This window comes from Macaca nemestrina, unplaced genomic scaffold, assembly GCF_043159975.1.
Source record: "Macaca nemestrina isolate mMacNem1 unplaced genomic scaffold, mMacNem.hap1 Scaffold_551, whole genome shotgun sequence".
Classification (NCBI taxonomy): domain Eukaryota; kingdom Metazoa; phylum Chordata; class Mammalia; order Primates; family Cercopithecidae; genus Macaca; species Macaca nemestrina.
The window spans coordinates 1,247-26,058 of NW_027257724.1; the positions used below are offsets into that span (position 1 = coordinate 1,247).

General features: G+C 44.1%; 2 long non-coding RNA genes across 5 annotated transcripts; one reads left to right on the forward strand and one right to left on the reverse strand.

Annotated features, from left to right (window-relative positions):
• Nucleotides 1-253: 253 nt before the first annotated feature.
• Nucleotides 254-9,670, reverse strand: LOC139361513 (uncharacterized). 3 transcript variants are annotated; one of them, XR_011619070.1, is made up of 3 exons: nt 9,547-9,670; nt 4,214-4,294; nt 254-552 (listed from the first exon to the last, which is right to left on the reverse strand). It is a non-coding gene; the product is annotated as an uncharacterized lncRNA (long non-coding RNA). The 3 variants fall into 3 exon arrangements; XR_011619071.1 differs by lacking the exon at nt 9,547-9,670 and adding an exon at nt 8,426-8,592 and having other exon boundaries at nt 4,086-4,294; XR_011619069.1 differs by lacking the exon at nt 9,547-9,670 and adding an exon at nt 8,426-8,583.
• Nucleotides 9,671-9,760: 90 nt separating this feature from the next.
• LOC139361514 (uncharacterized) lies at nt 9,761-14,553 on the forward strand. Of its 2 annotated transcripts, XR_011619073.1 has the most exons (4): nt 9,761-9,948; nt 11,088-11,167; nt 13,223-13,460; nt 14,346-14,553. It is a non-coding gene; the product is annotated as an uncharacterized lncRNA (long non-coding RNA). The 2 variants fall into 2 exon arrangements; XR_011619072.1 differs by lacking the exon at nt 14,346-14,553 and having other exon boundaries at nt 13,223-13,676.
• The last annotated feature ends 10,259 nt before the right edge of the window (nt 14,554-24,812 follow it).

Below are 24,812 nucleotides of genomic sequence, written 5' to 3' on the forward strand. Positions count from 1 at the left end.
CCCTGCAGTTCCAGGTGCCACACACATGCCATCCCCTGCTTGGGCCCTGATCTTCGAGGAGGGGGAGCAGCAGAACCCAGGCACTGACCCCACAGTGCCACTCACACCCACAGACGATTCTCCAGACAGGCATCAGGTCTCGGTCCTGGCCACCTTCCCCTGCAGGGCCTCAGCTCTTTCCCGGGACTCACGTGGTCTTTCCTCACATGCAGCTCTGCTAGGATGCACTGATCTGTACACAGGGGCTCTGATGTGACAATGGCCACGATCATGCAGAATGCAAGGGCACAGGCTGGGTGCCCATTGTGGGGACTCTGCAGCACTCCCAGACTATCATCGGGCATGCTGGCCCCCAGGCTTAGCTAGGGCACCAGTGGTAGGAGTGCACTGCTCTGGACTCTGCAGGAGGAGGACAACTGTCACCACATCTTCATGTTCTCCTGCTGGTGTCACTGTGTGTTTCTCATCTCCTGCTTGTAGGATTCAGGGCAGACTCTCTGAACACCTTGTGGGAAACAGCAGAATCCAGCAGAGAAGAGGAGAAAAGCCCAGCTGCAAAGATGAAAAAATGGCAGGTGTGACATGGACCCCCATTCAGATTCTGTATTTAGATGAGGTCTTCCAGAACACCTGCTCTCATTGGATAATACTTCAAATACATATATATATATATATATATATATATATATATATATATATATATATATATATTTTTCCAGAGAGAATCTTGCTCTGTAGCCCACACTGGAGTGCAGTGGCAGGATCTCGGCTCACTGCAACCTCCGCTTCCCGGGTCCCGGTTCAAGCAATTCTCCTGCCTCAGCCTCCCGAATAACTGAGATTACAAGCATGCACCACCATGCCCAGCTACTATGTTTTCTTTTTTTTTTTTTCTTGAGACGGAATCTTGCTCTGTCACCCATGCTGGAGTGCAGTGGCACGATCTCAACTCACTGCAGTTTCCAACTCCTGGGTTCATGCTATTCTCCTGCCTCAGCCTCCTGAGTAGCTGGGACTACAGGCGCCTACCACCACGCCCGGCTAATTTTTTATATTTTTAGTAGAGACGGGGTTTCACCGTGTTAGCCAGGATGGTCTCGATCTCCTGACCTCGTGCGACAGAGCGAGGTCACCTGGGCAAAAGAGCAAGACTAAGTCTCAAAAAAAAAAAAAAGAAAGAAAAGAAAAAGAAAAGAAAAGAAAAAGAACAATATAAGCCAAATTCACTCAAAAGAAATAAAAACAAGATGACAAGTCAATGGCACTGAAAACAGAAAATCAACAGAAGAACTCAATAGAACAACAGCTGTTTCTTCATAAAGATCAACAAAATTGGTCACTATCAAGCCAGGCTAACAAAGAAAAAAAGAAATCGCACAAATTACTATAAGGTGAGTACAAAAGTAATGGCAGTTTTTGCATTCTTGGAATTTGCTGTTTGATACTGGAATACCTTCTTAAATAAATGTGGTTATGTTATTCATCATTTTAATGGGCATTTCTTGCTTTTTATTGCTAATGACTTATTACTTATTTATTTTAGACTGTGGAAATGATGTCAGACAAAAAGCAAATTCAAGCGACTTTCTTATTCGAGTTCAAAATGGGTCCTAAAGCAGGGGAGACAACTCACAACATCAACACATTTGGCCCAGGAACTGCTAATTAATGTACAGTGCAGTGGTTCAAGAAGTTTTGCAAAGGAGGCAAGAGCCTTGAAGATGAGGAGGGTAGTGGGCAGCCACCGGAAATTGATAACAACCAATTGAGAGCAACCACTGAATTTGATCCTCTTACAGCCACACGAGAAGTTGGCGAAGAACTGAATGTCGACCATTCTATGGTCATCCGGCATTTGAAGCCAATTGGAAAGTTGAAAAAGCTTGATAAGTGGGTGCCTCATGAGCTGACCAAATATTTTAAAAAGCATCCTCTTGAAGTGTCATCTTCTCTTATTCTATGAAACAACATTGAACCATTTCTTGATCAGATTGTGACATGCCACGAAAAGTGCATTTCATACAACAGCCAGCTCAGTGGTGGGACTGAGAAGAAGCTCCAAACCACTTCCCAAAGTCAAACTTGCACCAAAAAAAGGTCATGATCACTGTTTGGTGGTCAGCTGCCGGTCTTCTGATCCACCACAGTTTTTGAATCCTGGTGAAATCATTACATCTGAGAAGTATGCCACGCCATTCGATGAGATGCACGGAACACTGCAGCACCTGGAGCCGGCACTGATCAACAGAAAGGGCCCAGTTCTCCACAATGCGTGACCACATGTCATACAACCAGGGCTTCAAAAGTTGAATAAATTGGGCTATGAAGTTTTGCCTCATCTACCATATTCACCTGACCTCTTGCCAACAAACTACCACTTCTTTAAGCATCTTGACAACATTTTGCAGGGAAAACACTTCCACAACCAGCAGGATGCAGAAAACGCTTTCTAAGAGTTCATTGAACCCTGAAAGCATGGAATAAACAAGTTTATTTCTCATTGACAAAAATGTGTTCATTTTAATGGCTTCTATTTTTTTTTTTTAATTTTTTTTAGACGGAGTCTCACTCTGTCGCCCAGGCCAGAGTGCAAAGGTGCAATCTCGGCTCACTGCAACCTCTGCCTCCTGGGTTCAAGAGATTCTCCTGCCTCAGCCTCCCTAGAAGCTGGAAGTACAGGCGCCCGCCACCACACCAGGCTAATTTGTTTGTATTTTTAGTAAAGACGGGGTTTCACCATGTTCACCAGGGTGGTCTCGATCTCCTGACCTCGTGATCTGCCCGCCTTGGCCTCCCAAAGTGCTGGGATTACAGGCGTGGGCCACTGCGCCAGGCCAGGTGACTTCATTTTATTAGTTTTATTAGGAATTTAGGTAGAATCAACTTCTGATTAAAGGCTGAATTTCTGTCATTTTGTAGAGAAATGAATAAACTGGACACTGTGTGGTCAGTGTTTAGATTTGCCCATGGGTTTGTTTAAATCGATGTCATGGATCCTGAGACACAAATATAATTAAGATAGGTCTAGAGACAGGAGAAGCAGAAATAAGTTGACCCAGGAGTACAGTCTCAAGTAGTTCATTAATGAGAAAATGGACATCTGGCAAGAGTCTTTTTACTTTATCCTGGCTGAAAATCCAAATCTTGTTTTATTTTTCCCACTAAAAGTAACTAAAATAATAACGAATTTTATTTGTTCTTGGGTTCTTTTTTCCTTTAATGATTGTGCTGTAACTTAAAATAATGATGTTACTTTTGAACATTTTTAAAGCATATCTGAAAACGATTGATGTTTATAACTCTCTTTTGGCTTCAAAATAAGATTGTGTTATCACCATTTTGGTAGATGAGGTTGTCTGATGAAAATGATGCGCATGACTTGTACCGTTCAGTGTACATCTTGCAGTAGTGGACGATTGAAAACATAAAAAAGTGGAGTATAAATTAAAAATTAATTTGGTTTCTTCTATTTCTTAATTTGGGAATGTTAAACCATGGCTGTAAGGGATTTTCTTGGTGAAAAGAGAAGATCCTCAGAGTCAAAAATGTTCTTACAACTCGGGCTTGATGGCCTTTGAATTAGGAATGGATTGTTCCTCTCTCTGAAGCCTGTTGTCACATGGGTTTTTAATCCTGGCCTTGCTGCTAGAAATCTGTGCTTGAAGTCGTCTCTTTCTGGTGGTAACCTACCACTTAAAAGTCATGAGGTGGTGGAACTCAGTTTACTAAACTCTTTAGCCTTTGAGCTAAACTGAGCAACCTCTTAGATGTACACACACCACTTTGTATGAAAGGGTTCTCTAGAATGGTTCTTTGGAGAGAAATATTTTCATGTAATTTTGACAGGGGTGTAAATAAAGCGTGGTGACTAATAAGTCTTTCACTCTTCATCTGATGAACATAAGGATCTATGCATCCAGATATTATTTTGTATACAAATATTTAATTTGGTGATTGATAATCTCTCTTTGGGGTAGTCACATGGAAAGCTCTTTTAAATTTAACTTTTGCCTTTGGATCTTTTTTGAGAAAAGCCATTGAAGAGCAAAACTAATGTAAACGTCTTGATCATTTAAAAAGCTTACTTGTCCTCGAAAGGAAACACGAGTCATCAGTGAGTATAAACGTAGACAGTTGATTTGTGAATGCTGTCGGCCTCAACGTGCTTGATAATAGATTCTACTGATCTAGCTGGAGTAATTTGATCACTTACTTCCTTATTAATACTAGATCACACAGTGTCTTTCTTATTCCTTCTTCTTTACTTACTGGCATGAGCACAGAGTCCCACTATCTGAAAGAGAAGGGAGAGTTTGGGGGATTATTGGAGGATTCTTAAAAACTTGGTTGGCAATTGGGCAAGATGGCTCACGCCAACCATGAGGGGCAGGTATCACTGAGCCCCATCTAGTGATATGAAAACCAGGGTTCATAGAGGTTAACTTCCTTGCCATGGTCATATGGATGGAAAGTAAAGACATTGAGCTTTGCATTTAGACTCGGACCTAGAGTTGTTCAAACCGTAGTTCTGCTTATTCCACGGAAACGTGGGTTTTTTGAGGGGAGTACAAGCAGAGGAAAGTGGAGAAGTGGATTGCAGTTTGATTCTTCGCGGTCAAGAATGCCACCGGGGGATTTAGACTTTAACCTAATCACATGTATTTATTTCTTCAAATGCTAGCCTTGGAACGTTTTTGAGCACGTGCTTTGGAAACATTCCTCTGGAAAACAGAGAAGGTGAGGGAGGGGAGGGGAGGGTCTGAGATTTGAGGGGTCTGCAGCAGGAGGTTGGGAGACACAGTAGGGAGCTGGGACAGCAGGTCTAGAAATGAAACTAGGACACGTCCAGACCTCAGGTGGAATTAACTAGAATCTGGTTAGAGAGCCAGAAAGAACAAAGAGAAAAAATACCTCCCAAGTTCCCACCTGGCTGCCCAGGAGGCTGTCATGCGCTTAACAAATAAAGCCTGCCCTTTAACAAACAGAGGAGGGAGGAGGTGTCTGCAGGGAGGCTACAGACAAAACGTGGAACGAGGCTGCCCTCTTCTGGACAATGAAAGCCGGATGCTGAATCAAAATCCTCATATGCCCAGGACAATTTATTATTATTATTATTTTATTTTCAGAGACAGGGTCTTGCTGTGTTGCCCAGGCCGGAGTGCAATGATGCAATCATAGCTCACTGTAACCTCGATCTCCCGGGCTCAAGCGATCCTCCTGCCTCAGCCTCCTGAGTAGCTGGGACTACATGTGTGTGCCACTACACCCAGTTATTTTGTTTGTTTGTAGACAGGTCTCATTATGTCGCCCAGGCTGGTTTCAAACTCCTGGCTTCAAGCGATCCTCCCAACTTGGCCTCCTAATGTGCTGGGATTACAGGTGTGAGCCATCACACCTGGCCATCAGCACGTTTAAATACACATCCTTATATATATTTAAATATATGTCTTATATATATACATATACATCCATACAGAACGGACCGATGCTGAGTTGATACTAACTAGTCAACTAACAAACAACTAGTAACTAATGACTTGGTAACCAGGTAGGAATTCGGACAAATCTGGTTGTTCAGGGAGAACAAGGGTCTGTCAAACAAGTTGTTACATCTTCTAATGCATCCTATTCAGACTCAGGAGCAGTTTATATTTTGCACAGTCTCTGCCTCTCTGATTCCTTCAGACTTGTCAAGCACAGGAGAAAACCTAGGTAAAGGCCGGGCGCGGTGGCTCGAGCCTGTAATCCCAGCACTTTGGGAGGCCGAGACGGGCGGATCACAAGGTCAGCAGATCGAGACCATCCTGGCTAACACACTGAAACCCCGTCTCTACTAAAAAATAGAAAAAAACTAGCCAGGCGAGGTGGCGGGCGCCTGTAGTCCCAGCTACTCGGGAGGCTGAGGCAAGAGAATGGCGTAAACCCGGGAGGCGGAGCTTGCAGTGAGGCGAGATTGCGCCGCTGCACTCCAGCCTGGGCGACAGAGCGAGACTCCGTCTCAAAAAAAAAAAAAAAAAAAAGAGAAAACCTAGGTAAAAAATAAATAATAAAACACTAGGGAGGCCTCACAATCATGGTGGAAGGTGAAAGACACATCTCACATGGCAGCAAACAAGAGAAGAGAATGAGAACCAAGCAAAAGGGGTTTCCCCTGATAAAACCATCAGATCTTGTGAGACTGATTCACTACCATGAGAACAGTTCGGGGGAAACCACCCTATGATTCAATTATCTCCCACTGGGTCCCTCTCACAACATGAAGGAATTATGGGAGCTAAGATTCAAGGTGAGATTTGGGTGGGGACACAGCTAAACCATATCAGACATATTATCTATTGCTACATAACAAACTATGCCCCAAACTTAGGGCTTAAAACCACATCCATTTTTTTTTTTTCTTCACACTTTCTGAACATCTCAAATGAAAAAAAAGAGTTATAATATCAAATGTTGTTGCAGATGTGGAACAAGATGTGGGAAAACTTGAAACTCTACTAATAGGAGATACTGAAAAGCTAGACAGCAAGGACACAGAGAGGGAGACAGAGCTGAGCTAAAAGTACACTACGACCCAGCAATTCCACTGCCAGTGTAGACCAGATAAAAAGAGTTCTATGATACCAAAAGATATGTACGTGTATGTCCCTAGCAGTACTTTCCATTATAGCCCAAACCTGGAAATCATCGAATTATCCATCAACAGTAGAATGGACAAGTGTATTTATACAAGTGTATTCATATAATTTAATGTAATAGACCTATGGGAATTTACTGCTACCCTGAACAGCAAAAGTAAATCTCACAAGCGTAACTTAAGTGAAAGAAGCCAAATCAAAAATTACATATATCATTCCATTCACAAATTTCAAAAACTGGCAAAATTTTTGTATGGCGATGGAAGGCAAAATAACAGCTCCTCAGGATATGGGCTGGGTAATGTTCTGCTCCCAAATCTAATTGTGGATACAAGGGTAGGTCACTGTGTGGATACATGGGTGTGTCACTGTGTGAATTCAGGAGTACACACTTTGATATGTGAGTTTTTTACTTTGTATTTTATATATATATATATATTTAAGAGACGGGGTCTTGCTCTGTCTCCCAGGCTGTAATGCAGTCCAGAACTCCTAGGCTCAAGGGCTCCTCCTGCCACAGCCTTCTGAGTAGCTGGAGAAGCTGGGACTATAGGCATACACCACCACACCTGGTGGTATATTCAGCTATAAATGAATTGCCTGGGTGCGGTGACTCACACCTGTAGTCCCAGGACTTTGAAAGGCTGAGGCTGGAGGATTGCTTGAGGCAAAGAGTTCAAGACCAGTCTGGGTGACATAGTGAGACTCCATCTCTAAAAGATTTTTAAAAATAAAATGTACTTAAAATTTAAGAAAGATTTCAGTTGCAAAGGCTAAGTTGAAAAGATAGGAGTAAAAGGGTAATAGACAATTCAGAATATATGGATATATGGCATTTGGTACTTTAATATATATTATTGTTTTTTAATTATTTAATAGTCCATGAGTAGGTTAAATTCCATGAAGACAATAACTGCACCTCATTCATCTTTATAGCCTCTGGATGCCCAGTGTACATTATAAAGTAGCTATTCAGAAAATATATATTTAAAAAAATTGTGAATGTTCTGTTTACAGCAAAGTTCTCTAAATTAAATATAGTGATTGAATACATTTCTACAATAAAAAAATTAGACAATAAAGACAAAAGGCATTTCTGGGCTTATATTGGACAAAATAGGAGCAAGAATAGAGGCAAATTACTCTGTTTCTGTTATCTTAGGATGAAAAGAGTTTGCTTCGATTTATCCAAAATCTTTTTTCTCATCCAAATATGAAAATATTATAAGGCAAATTTTCAGCAATAACATTGTATTAGTCCATTTTCATGCTGCTGATAAAATCATATCCAAGACATGACCATTTACCAAAAAAAAAAAAAAAAAAAAGAGGTTTAATAGATTCACCATTCTACATGGCTGGGGAGGCCTCACTCTCATGGTGGAAGGTGAAAGGCACATCTCACATGGCAGCAAACAAGAGAAGAGAATGAGAACCAAGCAAAAGGGGTTTCCCCTGATAAAACCATCAGATCTTGTGAGACTGATTCACTACCATGAGAACAGTTCGGGGGAAACCACCCTATGATTCAATTATCTCCCACTGGGTCCCTCTCACAACATGAAGGAATTATGGGAGCTAAGATTCAAGGTGAGATTTGGGTGGGGACACAGCTAAACCATATCAGACATATTATCTATTGCTACATAACAAACTATGCCCCAAACTTAGGGCTTAAAACCACATCCATTTTTTTTTCTTCACAGTTTCTGAGGCTTAGGGATCTGGAAGTGACTTAGCAGGGGTTCTGACTCAGGGTCTCCCAAGATGTTGGCTGGGGCTGCAGTCACCTGAAGGCTTGACTGGGCCTGGAAGGTCCACTCTTCAAAAGGCTCACTCACATGGCTGTGGGCTGCAGGCCTACTCACAACTATCCCCAGAGCAGATCATCCAAGAGTAAGAGCAAGCCGAAAGACACCATCACTTTCATGACCTAGTCTCTGACATCACACACAATCACTTCTACATTCTATTTACCACAAACGAGTCACTAACTCCAGCCCACATTCAGGTGGAGGGGAATTATGTTGCATCTTTTGAAAGGAATATTAAATAATCAGTGGATGTATTTTAAATCATCACAGTCCACCATCTGGCCACAAATTATTTATATTTCTCCCACATGTAAAATACTCTCATTCCTCTCAACTCCTCCCAAAAGTTTCAAACTTGTACAGGATATCTAGGTTTGAAGTCCAGGATGTAATTATTTAAATCAGATCCCAATACAGAGAATTCTTCTCAGGTGTAGTTCTTTTTTTTTTTTTTTTTTTTTTTTTTTTTGAGACAGAGTCTCACTCTGTTGCCCAGTCTGGAGTGCAGTGGTGCAATCTCAGCTCACTTGTAGCCTTGACCCCTTGACCCCTGGACTCAAGCAATCCTCCTGCTTCAGCCTCCCAAGTAGCTGGGATGACAGGCACACACCATAATGGCTGGCTAATTTTTTGAAAGTTTTTTGTGGTGATGGGGTTTCACCGTGTTTCTCAGGCTGTTCTCAAACTTTTGGGCTCAAGCAATCATCTTGCCTCGACCTATCAAAATGTTGGGATTACAGGCATAAGCCACCGTGCCTGACCAGGTGTAGTTCTTTAAGAATAGATCTTCAAGTAGAGTTCCTCTCTGTCTAAAGTCTTGTGGACTAAAGAGACAAGTTATCTGCAATGTCTATCAATTATCTATCACTGTGTGACTAATTACCCCCAAAACTCTGTGATTTAATAAACAACATTTATCTCAGTGTCTGTGGGTCAGGAGTTCAGTGGTTTTGCTGTATGAGTCTGACTCAGTGTCATTTCACAACATTGTAATCTATGTGGGATGCAGTAATCTGAAGGCCTGATTGGGGCTGGAGGATCTGCCTCTAAAAATCCCTCACCGGCATGGTTGTCGGCTGGTGGCCTCCATTCCTTACCATGTGGATCTCTCCCTGGATGGCTTAAATCTTCTCACAACACACAGTTGGGTTTCCTCCAGAGAAAATTATCTAAGAGGAAGCCAGCAACATGGAAACCATGATGTCCTTTATGACCTAACTTTGTGACATGCCATCACCTCTGCTGTGTTCTATTGGTTACTTGGAACAATCCTGATATGACACAATAGAGGACTAGGCAAGAGCATCAATCCAGGAATTTAGGGCTCATGGGTGCCATCTTGGAGACAAGCTAGCACACCTGTAATGCTAGAAGCTGAACCCAGGAGCACCAGCAGAGGCTGTAGATTCTGGTGATGTCTCAAACACTCTTCCTGTGATCTTGATACAGTAACAAAATTTCTGGGTACCCTGAAAATGGAAAGAATAAGTTTCAACCAGGTGAATGATTAGGTGATGATGGTCACTTTGAAGTAACATGAGCCTGGCCGTGCAAATCCAGCAATGTGTTCTTGGAAAAAAATCACTGCCCTTCTCTAGGCCTTGGTTTCCTCAGCTTCAAAAAGTGTATAATAATAACTGCTTTGGGCTGAGCGCAGTGGCTCATGCCTGTAATCCCAGCACTTTGGGAGGCCGAGAAGAGCAGAGCACAAGGTCAGGAGTTCCAGACCAGCCTGGCCAATATGGTGAAACCTGTCTCTACTAAAAATACAAAAATTAGCCAGGCGTGATGGCTTGCACCTGTAGTCCCAGCTACTCAGGAGGCTGAGGCAAAAGAATCACTTGAACCCCGGAGGCAGAAGTTGCCATGAACCAAGATCGTGCCATTGCGCTCCAGCCTGGGCGACAGAGTGACACTCCATCTCAATAATAATAATAATAATAATAATAGCTGCTTTGGTCAGTTCTTACAGGGGTTCAAGGTTACATATGTAAGATACAATTATTTAGCAATTGATAAATGGTAACTATTTTAAAGAATATTGCATATTGGCCGGGCATGGTGGTTCATGCCTGTAGTCCCAGCACTTTGGGAGGCTGAGATGGGCGGATCACAAAGTCAGGAGATCGAGACCATCCTAGCTAAGACAGTGAACTCCTATCTCTACTAAAAATACAAAAAATTAGCCAGGCGTGGTGGCACACACCTGTAGTCCCAGCTACTTGGGAGGCTGAGGCAGGAGAATGGTGTGAACCCAGGAGGTGGACCTTGCAGTGAGTGGAGATTGCACCAGTGCACTCCAGCCTGGGCAACAGATCAAGACTCCATCTCAAAAAAAAAAAAAAAATGCAAATTTTGTGATATTGCCTGGTAACCATCTGAGTTGATAGACGTATTTCAGTTTTCGGAAAGAAATATTTAAATTAGTAAGAAGGTAAACCTTTCTCATTTAATAACTGATATACCATATTTCATAAAACTAAGAAAATAGAAAAAACTATCCATTGTCCTACAACTCTAATGCAATGTCATCACCGTCTTTCCTTCCAGCTTTCTTTTCCATGCATTTCCCATAACTGAAGTCAGAGTGTACATAAAAGTTTGCTTTTTGCTTCTTTCTCTTTATATCTTAATATAGAAACTTCTAACAGAGTTTGACACGGACATTTGCCCCAGTGTGTCATGCTCAGAGGAATGACTCATAGGTCCTAATGAGAGGTAAGCACTGGAAAAGGAGGGGAAATTCCATAGGTCAGCAAGGCTGCATCAGGATCAGCTGAAGTTCTGAGAGCAGATCTCACGGAGAGAATCAAAAGCTAACTAGGGGAAACAGTAGGAGTCACTAAGAGATTCTGGAAGTTGTCTAGGGATGAAAGTTGCTTAACGACTCTCTGACTCAGTTCATCTTCTATACATCAAAGATGTTACATGTCCCTACCTTTATAGGGCTGCCGGGAGGCTTCATGAAGTTCCTGCCTGTAAAGTTCCAGGCACAAAGTAAAGACGTTGCTATTAAAATGGTAAGATGTGGCTGGGCGCAGTAGCTCATGCCTGCAATCTCAGCACTTTGGGAGGCCGAGGCGGGTGGATCACGAGGTCAGGAGTTCAAGATAAGCCTGGCCAAGATGGTGAAACCTCATCTCTACTAAAAATTAGCCAGCGTGATGGCGGGCGCTGCTCGGGAGGCTGGGACAGGAGGATTGTTTGAATCCAGGAGGCAGAGGTTGCAGTGAGATGAGATCGCGCCACTGCACTTCAGCCTGGGTGATGAGGTGAGACTCCATCTCAAAAAACAAAAAACAAAACAAAGCAAATGGTAAGATGCAATGCATCAGGGTCTGGGATTTTCCCAAGTGTTTAGCAGCCTAGGAATTCTCAACAGACTTCTGAAACATAATTTATGCCCTAAAATGTTGATGACTAATATCTATGATATAGGAAAGTCTGTCTGGATATCAAGTCAGTGTGGGTTTGATCATTCATTTCAACCATTGGAAACAAACCCCAATGTCTCGAGGAGCCAGGTGGGTCACCTAAGGTTGCAATGGCAGGAGGGTGTACCACCTAGAGAGCACAAGCCCTCCTCAAAAGAGAAGCTGTTTCTGGGTTCATTGTTGCCCTATGTAAGTGTGGACCAGGGTTGCTGTTTGACGTCTACAGAGCATTATTTCAACATTCATCAGATTTAATGCACTATGATACCACATAAGCAAGGTGATGCTACTAGGGTAGGTTTTAGAAATTTACACACACACAAGTCTGCTAAAGTAGTTAGGGTGAAGGATTCCTAGCTCTGGGAGAAAGGTTACATTTTTTGCCTTATCCCCAGCTCCCCAGCTATTGGGGTTATTTGAATTATTTAACCTTGACCTGTTGGATTAGTCCATTCTCACACTACTAATAAAGACATATCTGAGACTGGGTAATTTATAAAGGAAAGAAGTTTCATTGACTCACAGTTCTACATGGCTAGGGAGGCCTCAGGAAACTTACAATTATGGTGGAAGGGGAAGCAAACATGTCCTTCTTCACATGGTAACAGCAAGGAGAAGAATGTAAGCTGAGAGAAGGGGAAAGCCCCTTATAAAACCATCAGATCTCGTGAGAACTCACTATCATGAGAATAGCATGGGGTCAATCACCCCCATGATTCAATTACCTCCTACCAGGTCCCTCCCGACTCACATGGGGATTATGAGAACTACAATTCAAGATGAGATTTGGGTGGGGACACAGCCAAACCCTATCACCTGTATTTAATTTATATAATAAAATACATTTAATTTATAAATTAGGTTAAAAGTACACATTGACACATGAAAGGTTTCAAGAAATCCTATACTAGAGCAAAGAAACTCATTTAACTGTATTCAGCCCCTTGTTTCTCACAGTATTTCATTCAAAAGCTTTCTTTTCTTTTTTTTTTTTTTTTTTTTTTTTTTTTGAGACAGATTCTCGCTCTGTCACCCAGGCTGGAGTGCAGTGGCCAGATCTCAGCTCACTGCAAGCTCCGCCTCCTGGGTTTACACCATTCTCCTGCCTCAGCCTCCCGAGTAGCTGGGACTACAGGCGCCCGCTACCTCGCCTGGCTAGGTGTTTTTTGTATTTTTTAGTAGAGACGGGGTTTCACCGTGTTAACCAGGATGGTCTCGATCTCCTGACCTCGTGATCCGCCTGTCTCGGCCTCCCAAAGTGCTGGGATTACAGGCTTGAGCCACCGCGCCCGGCCTCAAAAGCTTTATTTTCCATATAAAATGTATGAATGCCTTACAGAGCACACTTTGGAAAAGGATGACTGACTTTTAAAAGGAAGACCCAAACAAACCGGTCAACAGAAATGGAGTGCTGCTCTAGTGCCATGCCCGAGACACCTGCCAATAGTCCTCTGCCACTCGCCATCCCTGCATCAGCATCTGGGACATGGTCATTACACTTGACGGCTTGTCACTCCACCTCTCCTCACTCCTCAGCTCACAGAAAAGAGATTTGTGAAATACCAGCTCTGGTCTTGGTAAATATTTGTTTCCCCTGGCACCCTGGAAAATGCATTTTTAAAACTCTTCCTACACTTTCGGTGTGGCAGCAGCTTTATCAGTATGTGAAGACAGAGCGATGATGTGGCTTGGATACTTGACATTTTGTATTGTTGCAAAGTGGCAAATTGCACTGAGCTGTAAATACACTATAAATGGTGTTGTGCTGAATCATAAAGACAATTAGCATATTTCTTCCTTGTTTCTCATTTATCTTTTAGTTTGTAAACATGGAAAGCAGAGTGCGGTAAGCTTTACATGCCTTATCTGTAAAATGAGCACAGTGATACTTACGTTACAGACTTTTGTAAGCCAGAATTTTAAAAATGTTAAACTACCTAAGATAGTATAAAAAACATAGCAGCATCCAATAAATGACAATTCTTAGTATTACCTCCACACCTCCTGATAACATTAAACTCTTGGAGGATGGAAGAAAGCATGGATGTGAAGCACATACAATCACTAGAGGAAATCAGAATATTGCAATGTTTGGGGTTCCTTGAAAGTTTTTAAAGCGTGTAAGGGTCCTTAGACATGATCTTTTACAGATGAGAACGAGATGAAATGAGATTGATAAAAATTAATCAATTTGCCCACGTTTTGCACAGGAGCATAAATTACCAGCAGACAACATCTGGATTCCATACTAAGAACAAGCATCTCACTACAAAGTTACAAACTGAACATGCCTCATGCCTAAAGTGCACACACCTATTATCAATCTTCACTTTGCATGGTCCCAAAGATTCTGTAACTTTCACAAATTTGCATATTTAATAACAAATTTGAACTTTTGGGCTACTGAGTCATGTGCTGCAAATGTCACCGGTCCTTTGTCTAAGTCTCTGCGTGTATTTCAGTCAACAGGTTTTCTTCATTACGCACTGCGTTTTCTGTCCATCAGGCAGCAAAGCATCAGCGCATCCCACCACCAGATGGCGCCAGACCACTTGTGGAGGCTCTGGGGTCGCCATCAGCTTGGGACTAGAAGCTGACGAAAAACGAGAAGTTTCATTTCCGGGTTCCATTTAAACGTTCATCCTGGGCCATAAAAGCAGATGAATTAGATATGCCATTATCCTGAATATATATATTTATATTTTATTTTATATATATATAGAGAGAGAGAGAGAGAGAAAGAGAGAGAGAGAGTCTCGCTCTGTCACCCAGGCTGGAGTGCACTGGCGGGATCTCAATTCACTGCAACCTCCGCCTCCGGGTTCAATCGATTCTCCTGCCTCAGCCTCCTCAGTGGCTGGGATTACAGGCACGCACCACCACATCCGGCTAAATTTTGTATTTTTAGTAGAGACGGGGTTTTACCATGTTGGTCAGGCTAGTCTCGAACTCCTGAGCTCGTGATCCACCAGCCTTGGCCTCCCAAAGTGCTGGGATTACAGGCGTGAGCCACCGCGCCTGGCCTATCATGCATATTTGAACTTATTTGAGTTTAATAAAAACAGAGCAGAGAGAGAAATGGCTGGCAGACCAGCAGCTCAGAGCTCTCATGTAAGGCTTAGCGGAGAATCCTGACCCACAGTCCAATCTCCAAGCTCTACACATCTCACCAACAAAACAGGAAGCCAACACATTCTGAATCTTCTTTCCAAGATAAAGGCGACCTTTTATAGTATTTTTTTTTCGGAGACAACGGAAGCTGAAAAATAATTGCTGAGGAAGGAGGAACTTTTCTAGAAGAACTTAAATCCGAATGGGATAGTAATGAGAAGTGGAGGAGAACAAAAAAGGCATGGAAAGTAAAATCAGGAGGCAAAACAAACGTTTTAGAACAGCCAAGTGTGGGGAGTTGGAAAGTGAAGCTCTGAGTAGAAACCAGAGTTACAAAATTTCAGAGCTGGAAGGGGCCTTATGAGGAAGCAGAATTGGGCCCGAGGACTAAATAGTTGCCAAAAACCACACAGGCAATTAGTGGCAGACAAGAGAGGACCTTCCTTTTTGCTAACCAGGGCTCTTTCCATTGAAACATGTGGCCCTCTCACTATGTAACTAAAAACCTTTCACAAAATCCAAGTAAACACAGAGAAACATCCTCTCTTCTGTCTTCACTGCTTTCTCTGCCCACACCTGCACATGTGCACACACAGCCACAATTACAATAATACAGGAAATTGAAGGAAGCCATCTGAAACTTCAACGTCGGGCACAGCCGCCACAGATAACATATCAAATGCAAGGCTAGAAATCAGCACTGTTCACATTCACACAGGAAGCCCGACTCAAGCTGTTTGACCCTATTTAGTAATCAGTTCCATACTCACAAGAGAATGCCAGAACAAAAACAGAAGGAAAAGAAAAAAATAACTCCAACCCTCCTTTTCCTTTGGAAGAGGATTTATACCAAGAAGTTTAAAGAGAGGCCCAGCTGGTTTATAGAATTTTGCAGGAAATTTGGGGACCTCTGTGATGCCATTGTCTTCCCTGGCCCAGGAAAGTAGCCATACCAAGGCAGTTATGGGGATAATTCAAACAAATCAAAGCCATATTTCACCTCAATTGTGCTTATACTTTAGGCAAAAGTATTTTGGACCTAAATATTTCCGATAATCATCAGATGCATCCTGGTCTCATGGGAAATGCTGAGAAAATCTATGGGGCTACTATCCACTTACTAGCTCTGTAACCTTGGGTAACTTACTTAACTGTTCTGAGCCTCTTCCTTCCTCTACCAAAATGAGATTGATCAACTATTGTCTTCCAGAATAGTTCTGAGGTGAAAATGAGAGTCAATGTTCTATGGCATGAAGACACACCAGGAAATATTAGCCGTTTCTTTCAGACATATATGTATATTTAGTAATTATTAAATATTTAGTATATATATATATTAAATTTTATACAGTATTATATATAATTATATAAAAATTATGTATAGTAAATATTACATATATATTTAAGTTTTACACACACACACATATATATATATATATATATATATATTTTTTTTTTTTTTTCCTGAGACAGGGTCTCCTTCTGTCACCCTGACTAGAATGCAGTGGCAGAATCATGGCTCACAGGAGCCTCAACCTCCCTGGGCTCAGGTGATCCTCCCACCTCAGCCTCCCAAGTATCTGGGACTACAGGTGTGACACCACACACAGCTAATTTTTGTATTTTTTGTAGAGACGAGGTTTCACCATGTCGCCCAGGCTGATCTTGAACTCCTGGAGTCGAACGATCCACCTGTCTCAGTCTCCCAAAGTGTTGGGGTTACAGGGATGAGCCACCACGGCCGGCCCCATTTAATTTTTCTATTTTGTTTAATTTGTGTGGACTTGGGCCTCAAAGAGAAAAGTGAGAGGAAAATGCCTCGTGTACAGTGGAGCCACTGGCGAGTTCTCTTAGGCCTAATCTACATCTGAAGTTCTCAAATATTTTGGTCTCAGAACCCACCTACTTTCTTAAAAATTGAGGATTCCAAATGGCTTTTGAAGTGTGGCTTATTGATATTTACTATAGTCACAAATAATACTCAGGGTTGGGCACGGTAGCTCACACCTGTAATCCCAGCACTATGGGAAGCCGAGGTGGGCAGATCACTTGATGTCAGGAGTTCAAGACTAGCCTGGCCAACATGGAGAAATTCCATCTCTACTAAAAATAAAAAAATTAGCTGGGCATAGTGGTGCACGCTTGTAATCCCACCTAGTTGGGAGGCTGAGACAGGAGAATCGCTTGAACATGGGAGGTGAGGTCGCAGTAAGCTGAGATCGTGCCACTGCACGTTAGCCTGGGTGACAGAGTGAGACTCAATCTCAAAATAAAATAAATTAAATAATAATACTGGGGAAGTCTTAAATTATTTATTCATATAAAAGTAAAAGTAATATATTATATGTTAATATAAATAACACAGTTTATGAAAAATGCATTTTCCAAAACAAAACAAAAATGTGGTGAGGAGAGTGATGTCATTTACAGTTTACAGATCTCTTTAATGTCTAGCTTAATAGAAAACAGCTGGATTCTCATATCCACTCCGCTTCTACACTCAGCCTGTTGTAATAACTTGTTTTAGTGGAAGTTCGTGAAGAAAAATCAGCCTCTGTGTAGGGGAGAAATATTTTAATAGCTTTTTCAGGTATTGGTGCTTATGGTGTGATACTATACCTAAGTTCCATAAGTACTAGTTTCTTAGAAGTTAATTTCAGTGTGGAATCTGCAGCCTTAACAATGGAGTTTTGTGCAACTTTAACAATGGACTTTTTCTTCTGTTACAGGAATTCCACTGATTTATTCTGCACTTTGAATACATTTTATCTATGCATGATTTTGTAACATTTGGAAGATACTGGTTCACTGAGTTATATAGATCTTTCAATTTCAACGAATTTTTTTATACAACATCAAAAATCATTTTTTAACAATATTACCACCAATCTCATCAGAATAGTCTCTATAAGGAAACTGTCAAGCTCACTGTGATAGACATAAGTTTTCTATAGTTTTTATTTTCTCTTGAGTTCAGATTTTATCTTTGGCAACAGATACTCTTTGTTATTTTACTTGAGGTGACAATCTCACTTTATTCATTTTTGAGAAAGCATTTCTGAATTTCTCAAAACATGACTCCCAACATAGCAATGAAGGGACAGCCACCTGGTGATATTGCTCCTAATATCCACAGAAGCAGCGTATGATATTACTCCCAATATTGCAGGGAGGGTACAGCTCTTCTGTGATATTGTTCGTAGTATTCGGAGGGGGAGAGCATGACAATAATTCCAGTATCGCAGGCTGTGTTCACCTACCCTGTGATATTGTTATGAGTATCCTAGAAAGGAGAGGATGATATTACTCCCCATAGAGCAGGAGGTGTACACCCAGCCTGGGATATTGTTCCTAATATCCATGGAGGGGAGAGGCTGATATTACTCCCAATATGCCAGGGAGTGAACATCCACCCTGTGATATTCTTCTTAATATTTCAAGGCCAAGAGGTTGATATTACTCCCAGTATCGCAGACACTGTACACCCCTGTGTGATACTCTTCCTGATATCCGGAAGGGGAGAAGATGGTATTAATCCCCATATCGCAGGAGGTGAACACCCACTCTGTGATATCTTTCCTAATATGCAGGGGGAGAGAGGATAATTTCATTCCCAATATTGCAGAAGATGTACACGTCCCCCCGTGATATTGTCCTCAATATTCCAAGGCACAGAAGATGATATTACTCCCATTATCACAGAAAATGTACACCCCCCAGTGATGTTGTTCCCATGACCCAGGAGGGAAGAGGATGACATTACTTTCAATATGGCAGGGGGTGTACACGCCCCCGGTGATACTGTTCCTAATTTCCACCTGGGAGAGGATGATATTACTCCCAATATCGCAGGGGTCAAAAACACTCCTTTGATATTGTTCCTAATATCCAGGTGGGGAGAGGATGATATTCCTCCCTATATTGCAGAGGGTGTACACTTGCCTTTGATACTGTTCGTAATGTCTAGAGGGGGAGATGATATTACTCACAAAATCATAAACACGCTGTGTGTCCACCGTGGATCCTACGTTGAATTGTCTATTAATTTTAATGTCCTAAAATTTTAATAACCCTAAGGGGTCACCATTTTAGATGAAATTATACCAGGAGATTCCTCTAAGGCCAAGAGCATCCAGCTGCTCCCCTGAGAGACTCTACCCCCTACCTCAGGCTGTCCTTGGAGATGAGATGACCCTGGGGCTGATACTCACTAGACCCTCCAATAGACATGGCCACTGTGGGTATCCTGGGTCATCCCCAGACAGTTCTAAAATGCCAGGACTAGGAAAAGACAGGAGTGTGGCTGAGGACACAACGCCCTGTAAAGTTTTCACGGGGCGACCTCAACCTAAAGACATTTTGGTAATATGTATACTTAGGAAAGATGAAAAGAAGAGAGGTACAAAGATTTTTTTTTTACAGTCGAGTGTCAGATGATTTAGTCTCCGCTTTCCTCTCATGTAAAATGTTTGGAAACAGAAAAATATTTTGGCCAAGGTGGCTCACGCCTGTATTCCCAGCACTTTAGGAGGCCGAGGTGGGCGATCAGTTAAGGTCAGGAGTTCGACACCAACCTAGCCAACATGGCAAAACCCTGTCCGTACTAAAAATACAAAAATTAGCTGGACGTCGTGGTGGGCGCCTATAAGCCCAGCCACTTGGGAGGCTGAGGCAGGAGAATCGCTTGAACCTGGGAGTCAGAGGTTGCAGTGAGCTGAGACTGCGCCATTGTACTCCAGCCTGGCAACAGGGTGAGACTCTGTTTCAAAAAAAACTATATATATATATGTGTGTGTGTGTATATATATATATATATATATACGTGTGTATATATATATATATACATTTAAAATTATCACATGTAGATAGCATTTGAAGTCATGGGACTGACTATAGTTAGAAACAAGAGAACGCAAGGAAAGTTTTTATATTTATATTTATATATAATTATATAAAATTAATATACATAATTATAATATGTAAATATATAGGCTGAGCACAGTGGCTTATACCTGTAATCCCAGCAATTTGGGAGGCCGAGGTGGGCAGATCACCTGAGGTCAGGAGTTCGAGACTAGCCTGACCAACATGGAGAAACCCCATCTCTACTAAAGATACAAAAATTAGCTAGGCATGGTGGTGCGTGCCTGTAATCCCAGCTACTCAGGAGACTGAGGCAGGAAAATCACTTGAACCCGGGAGATGGAGGTTGTGGTGAGCCCAGATTGCATCATTGCACTCCAGCCTGGGCGGCAAGGGTTAAACTCCATCTCAAAATAAATAAATAAATAAATAAATAAATAAATAAATAAATAAATAAAACAAGAAATATATATTTATGTCTAAATATATAATTATAATACATAAATGTGTATATACATACATTTATTATAAATTTATTAATATATGAAATACATTTATTTCTGAGACAGGGTCTGGCTCTGTCACCCAGGCTGGAGTGCAGTGACACTATCATAGCTCATTGGAGCCTTGAACAGATGGCTCAAGCGATCCTCCCATCTCAGCCTCCTGAGTGGCTAGGATTGCATGCATACACCACCATGCCTAGCGAATTTTAAAATTTTTTGTAGAAACAGGGTCTTCCTTTTTTGCCTAAGCTGGTCTTGAACTCCTGGGCTCAAGTGATCTTCCTGCCTCAGGCTTCCAATGTGTTAGACGTGGGCCACTGCATCTGGTCTAATGCATTTTTTAATTTGCAAGTTTATATTATTTAATATTTTGAAGTACCGAATGTGTTGAACAACCAACTTGCAGAATTCCCGAACAATGGACGGTCAGCTGTCATGTCCTGGTTCAAATCGTCCTAGCACACCAAGGCTAGAAACCTTTCGGCCAACTTCCACTTATGTCTCCCGGGGCAGGACAATGTCACTTGGCCAATTCCCACTAAGAGGGACTCTGGAAAGGCAAGAAACTATTCTGTTCTCTATAATGGAACATGACCAGAGAGAAGGCAGCTGGGGGGGCCAGCTGGGCCCTCCAACCAGCAGCGTCCACCATCGACCAACTGCCCTAGAGCTACACGGTGCTGGGCATTTGGGGGCACTGTTATCAGCAAGAGTTTCCATTTTTCTTCTCATGGGACCTTCATGCTAGTGGCAAGAGACAATTTTTTTTTTTTTTTTTTGAGACAGAGTTTTGTTCTTGTCACTCAGTCTGGAGGGCAATGGTGTAATCTCGGCTCACTGCAACTTCTGCCTCCTGGATTTAAGCAATTCTCCTGCCTCAGCCTTCCGAGTAGCTGGGATTACAGGATTGCACCACCACATCTAGCTAATTTTTGTATTTTTAGTAGAGATGGGGTTTCACCATGTTGGCCAGGCTGGTCTGGAACTCCTGAGCCACTGCACCCAGTCAAGAGGGAGATTTTAAATCAATAAGTATAATTGTGATGAATGCCAGAAAGCAGAATGTGTGTGATGGGTAGGGGACCTAAGTTATTGTCTCATATTTTAACACTTTCATAGGCAATAACTAAACACTTAGAAGCTTAAAACAACACACACCTTTAAGCCAATTTTGGCAAGCTAGGAGTTGAGCACATTTTAGTGGGTCCTGTGCTGGGGATCTCACGCTAAGCAGCTGGGCTGCATCCTCATCTGAGGCTCCACCAGGGCAGAATCCATTTCCAGGTCTGCCGAGGTTACTGGCAGAATTCATTTCCTCGGACCCGCTTAGCAAGGGCCCAGCTTTTTGCTTCCTTGCCTACGGGGCCCCTCCAAAGGTCCTTTCTCAGCACAGCATCTCCCTCCTGTAGCGCCTGCAGACGGAACCTTTCTCTCTAGTGTGGGAAGGTGATGCACTGTGACAATGACATCCCATTGCTTTTGCCAGGCTCTATGGGTTAGAAGCCAGTCACCGGTTTGGCTCGTACCCAAGGTCAGGAAGACTATGCAAGGGCATAGGTCATTGGGGGGTCAGTCACTTTAGGGTGTGGCTGTCACCACTGAACTTGGTGAGACTTTAAGGGTTGGTAGGAGCTGGCCAAGTACAGGGGTGAGGGTGTGTCAGGCAGGGGTGAGGGCATGGAGGGGGATGCAGAGGCCTGCACCCTGGAATGTCCTTTCACCCCCTGAGGTTTTGTTCTCCTGATCCCTGAGTACATCCCAGAACACGGTGGGGCCCTAGCAGGGGAGAGGTAGGGAAGTATGTGTTGTTCATCCGGGGACCTTGTTAGGCAAATCAGATTAGGGGCCAGGTTTTCAGTGGTGGGTGCGAGCGTGGGAGTGATGAGTGTGCAGGTGTGTGTGGGAAGAGCGATGGGGATGGGGTCAGGCCCAACCACCATGAAGACCTGAACTGTGCATCCACCCATCCCAGCAGCCTCCCTGAGTGAGTGCCTTCAGGGTGCAGGTCCTGTTTTACACATGGAAGTGAATCAGAGTGGGACACTGCCTTGCCTTAGAGAGGTCACACTTCTTCTCTTTCTTCTTTTTTTTTTTTTTTTTTTTTTTTTAAATTTGTGACAGAGTCTCACTCTGTTGCCCAGGCTGGAGCACAGTGGTGTCACCTTGGCTCACTGCAACCTCTGCCTCCCAGGTTTGAGCAATTTTCCTGCCTCAGCCTCCTGGGTAGGGTAGCTGGGATGATAGGCACGCATTACCATGCCTGGCTAATTGTTGTATTTTAGTTTCACCGTATTGGCCAGGCTGGTCCCAGTCTCCTGGCCTCAAGCGATCTGCCCGCCTCAGCCTCCCAAAGTGCTGTGACTACGGGCATAAGCCACCACACCGGGCGAAAGGTCACACTTCATGCCACGTGGGTGGCAGCCACTCAGACAGCACCCCAGCTGGCGCTGGGAGTGAGGGGTGCTCAGCGTCCTAGGAAGGCAGAGGGCTGCATGAGAGGTTCGGGGAGGAAGGACTGGAGGAGGATTTGAGATTTTCACCTGAGCAGCTGGGTGGATGGAGGGGCTGTTTACAGAGAATCAGAAGAATGTGGATGAGCAGGTTAGGACACTAATAAAGCACTCTGTTTTGGCCCGCAGAAAATTTGAGATGCTTCCCTGTGTCCAGCTGGGGCTTTGGGAAAGGTCAGGGCTGGGCATCTGACTGGGATAGATGTCTCTGGCAGGCAGCAGAGCATGTGGATGGTTTGTGAAGCCCAGAAGGGCATGAGATTTCCTGTGGCAGTGCCCACTGCAAATGGAAGGGCATTTGGCCTGAGCCCAGACATATACAAGTTGGGCAGAGAAGGGGGTGGGTCCCCGGGACCCACCGAGGAGCAGCTATGGAAGTACAGGGAAACCAAGTGTGTGGGGGCACATGAAGCAGGAAGCTCAAATAAGATGAGGAAAGACGTTTTTAAAGACGATCAGGGCTGGGGACAGTGGTTCATGCCTGTAATCCCAACACTTTGGGAGGCTGAGACGAGAGGGTAGCTTGAGGCCAGGAGTTTGAGACCAGCCTGAGCAACATAGGGAGACCCCATTTCTATAAATAAATAAATACCATTGGAACTTGGCATTTCAGGCGGGGAACAGCAAACACATGAAAGCTTTGAGGCAGGAAAGGGAAGTGATTAGCGCTCGCTCCTGGTTCCTTTATCAGACCTTAAAGAGATGCAGAGACATTTCAGGTACTCCTTGGCCAAGCTCCTTCAGGGAAGCCCTAAGTTCGCTTCTACTTCCCATCTATTAATTTTTTTTTTTTTTTCTTTTTTGGAGACAGAGTCTCATTCTGTCGCCCAGGCAGGAGCGCATGCAGTGGCACCATCTCAGTTCACTACAACCTCCACCTCCCGGGTTCAAACGATTCTCCTGCCTCAGCCTTCCCAGTAGCTGGAACCACAGGTACGCGCCACCACGATCGGCTAAGTTTTTGTATTTTTAGCAGAGATTGGGTTTCATCTTGTTGGCCAGGCTGGTTTCGAACTCCCGGCCTCAAGTGATCCACCTGCCTGGGCCCCACAAAGTGCTGGGATTACAGGTGCTGAGCCACCGCGCCCGGCCCTACTTCACTCCTAACGCCCACCATACGTGCTTCCAAATGTTTGCTGAATGACAAGGTGAACGAGTGAATGGGACTACGTGACTTCGGGCAGCAGGCCATCCTATTCCTTGGACCTCAGTTTCCCTTTTTGTAAAGCAAGCCTGTCTCTCGCTCTCTGCCCTAAAAGCCTGAGTTCTGGGCTTGAGATGAGCGCGTCCTGTAGAGCAGACTCCAGGTGGACGTTGAGCTGGGTCTTCTAGGAGGCCAGGATCCGGCCAGCTCTTGCGTCCGGTCCTCCCCCAGGACCCCGCACGCCCAGTCCCAGCGCCGCCCCGCCCAACCTCCCTTTGTTCCCCCCAGGCCCCGCCCTCTCCGTGCAGCTCGCTCCCCATTGGTCGGGGGGCGGGCCCTGGGCGACCGGCACCGCTGGGGGCGGGGCGGCGGGCGGGACGGTGTGCACCTGCGCGGTGTGTTTCCCGGCCGGGGCCCCGCGCCAGGTGCAGCTCCTTGATCCCAGCCGGATCCTGAGCGGGGAACACGGGCTGAAGCGGCGGCGGCGGCCCCGCCCCGGGGCTCCATTGTTGAGGCTGCGGCGGCTCTGTCGGCTGCTCAGCTGCGCTCCAGTCGGCCCAGGCGCCGCGGCGAGGAGCTAGCGCTGCGAGGCGGCGGCTTGAGGTGAGACGGCGGGACGGGCGACGGGGTCTCCGGACCGGGCGGGGGTCTCTGCCCCGGGCGTGGCGGCTCCAAGCTGGGCTCCGCAGGGTCCGAGGTCGGGATCCGGGGTCCTTGCGCCTGGGCTTTGTCTCGGGCTCGGGTGGCACCGGGGGCTTCGCGCCTGCTGCGATACCGGGTGGGCCCGCGCGGGGG